General features: G+C 39.5%; 1 long non-coding RNA gene across 3 annotated transcripts; it reads left to right on the top strand.

The window, feature by feature from the left end:
* Positions 1-269: 269 nt before the first annotated feature.
* LOC148997683 (uncharacterized) lies at positions 270-2621 on the top strand. 3 transcript variants are annotated; one of them, XR_016146371.1, is made up of 6 exons: positions 270-377; positions 1002-1103; positions 1826-2075; positions 2248-2309; positions 2423-2514; positions 2600-2621. It is a non-coding gene; the product is annotated as an uncharacterized LOC148997683 (long non-coding RNA). The 3 variants fall into 3 exon arrangements; XR_016146372.1 differs by lacking the exon at positions 270-377 and adding an exon at positions 467-857; XR_016146370.1 differs by lacking the exon at positions 270-377 and having other exon boundaries at positions 467-1103.
* The last annotated feature ends 115 nt before the right edge of the window (positions 2622-2736 follow it).

Raw genomic sequence — 2736 nt, 5'->3', positions numbered from 1 at the left:
CGCGTCATACCGAGGTTTGTGGTTTGAGTGAATAAGTGCTTCCGCAAACAAACAAGCTGCAAGAAAAGGGGGCGTTTTGAGGTTTGAAATTCACCACTCACAACCATAAACACAACAAATGTGGTGACGTAATGGAGGTGCAACCAATAACGTTAGTGTATTGCTTCAAGCGCGAGAAAAATACTTTAAAATTACAGCATTCCCGAAGCAAAGAGAACAGTTCGAGGTTTGGAAACAGTTTTCTTCTGTTCACCTTATTTTGCACGACAACAAGGGTGACGCCATTGCGTTCGTTTTGTCATCTTACTCCCGTCTGAGAAAGACTTCAACTTCCGGCTCATGAGAGGGATGAGATTCTGCGCTAGTTGAAACGAACGGTAAAATGTGTCAAGTATTAAATGTTCAGTTAGGTGCTGCCATAACAGTTGGATTAAGAGGAGAGATCAATTGGACCAACTACGGTGTAACGAACATAATGTGAGGCGGTCAGATTGTTGTTGTGGTGCACTTTACGATTTAGCTACACCCACCACAGACGAGGAGCACCGGAGGCAATGGCGGAAGGCACTACATTTGGAAGCATAGGCTTGAAAGTGCCCAACTGAGGCTAAACACGGAAACGATTCTGATGAGAAAACGCAAAAGTGGCGTTGCGTCATCTTTTTTTTTTATTCTGCGTTTAGACGAGCGTTTTGTGTGAGAAATCCGCGTGCAAATGGAGACGCAAAAGTGTGTGAAATTCAATGTAGTATGCACTTCAGGCGGCTAGGAGTGCATACTACAACACCACAAAGTCCACGCGCCTGCGTACAACTTTCACCGTCAAGCAAACTTTTGCGTTTTTACCGTTTACACGGGTAAGATTTAAGATTTCCACTCTGGAGGGTGGTTTCACTTTTTTTGCTTTTTTGAGCCTCAAAAACGCCATCGCCGTGTAAACGAAAGGCACATCCGATAAAATATTTTTACGTTTTCACCCGCGAGCGTTCTCGTGTTAACAGGGCCTAAGGACGGGAATCCGATTGAGGAACACCCCAGAAATGGCTCGGCTACGATGTTCCGATAAAGAAGTCACGCCGGGTGTTGAATATTGTCAGATTCAGGTAAGCTAACTTGCCTAACTGTTATGTGCTTGTTTGCCTAACTTTAGATTCGTGAAGTCCGTTCTATGAATGCTTTTAAGATCAGTAACAAGCCGTAAACAAAATACAATGAATCTTGCATGATTACCATTGCCCACATATACATGTTATTTATTTAACTTTGTGATATTGACCTAAGAGTCTGAAAGAATGAATGAATGAATATTCACGGTAGTACAAGATAGTATGGTAACTTACATTAGTCTTACAATAGCTCACATTACTGCTATTGCACATTACGAGATGTAAACAACACTGGTCCAGATGCACTTCCTGTTTCAGTTTGTAAAAGGCTTCTTAATTTCAAATGTAAAGAAAATATCTTGAATATGTTTGTTTAACTTTTTGATTCAGTTGTTCTGTTGGTTGTACTTTAACCCAACGTTTATACAGTGTTAAAACTGAAACAGGAAGTGCTTCTGGACCAGTGTTGTTTACATCTTGTGAAATGGTCTATACAGAGATTGCTGATGCTAGCAGGCCAGCTAGCTACATCTCTCATTCAGATATTGATATTGACTTATGGCGAGTTAGGAGATTGTGTATTGTTTCGTTTTTAATTAATGTATCTTTCTCACACACTGTTCTGTGTAACTATGGGTGCCATCATCAATGAATTCTCCATGATCTATTTTAAGTAGCTACTAATGTAAAAAATGTTTATGGTTATAATATTTCCATAGATGCATCAATGAGAGTCAGTAATGCAGTGGATAACTATGAGGATGATCACATCCACATGCCCCACAGCTGTGATGCAGAAGCACAATGGGAGGATCAATCTGTCTTTGGCCACAACCTGATCTTCTCAGAGAGACTCTCCAGCGTCTTGATGCTCTTTAGCGAAAGTATGAGCAGCACAGACTAACGTTACATGAAGAATCTTACAACGCTTCGAAAAGAATAAAAAAGGCACATGACGTGAACATTGCGGTAAGTCCAATTATTGTTCTATAACGTGGCTGTAAGCCATAGTTCGGTTACAATTATTGTTTTGTCTCTTGCGGTTACTGTGATGTTCAGCTTATTCCAACTGAAAATTCAGTTTTGTGGTTCTTGAAGATTGTGAATCAATTTAATTGCTTTTTAATTTCAAACTTTACAGGAATCTGTAAGGCGCCTCCATAATTCAGAGAACAACCCACACAAATACGTTCCACAAACCAGGTAAGACTGTTTCTTATATACTATAGCCTAAATGTTAGTTTAATCTACTACTCTATGGATTTGGAATGCCAAAAGTGAATTTCAGTAATGATACTTGCAACTTTCCCCCCCAGAATAAATTCATCACATAACCTGGCTGTGACCACTTACCTCTTCGAAGAATTAAGGTCAACTTTTACAGACGTTGACCCTGAATGTGTAAAAGGTAATCTTAAAGATGTTGTAATCATTTTATTGTCCTCTGTTTTACTTATTTTTATTGCCATTACATTTATTTATGATATATTTAGCAGGTTGGAAGATGTATTTTGATTACTTGCCATGGCAACAAATGGCTCTAGCACGGAAGTATACGTCCACAACATACATCCGATTTGGTATCATTCCGGATGTATGCGGATATATACAAACCCATGGAATTTGACAT

Source organism: Pimephales promelas, chromosome 2, assembly GCF_988280905.1.
Source record: "Pimephales promelas chromosome 2, fPimPro1.hap1.1, whole genome shotgun sequence".
NCBI lineage: Eukaryota > Metazoa > Chordata > Actinopteri > Cypriniformes > Leuciscidae > Pimephales > Pimephales promelas.
Note: the sequence above shows the minus strand (reverse complement) of the source record. Positions and strands in the feature narration are given on the sequence as shown.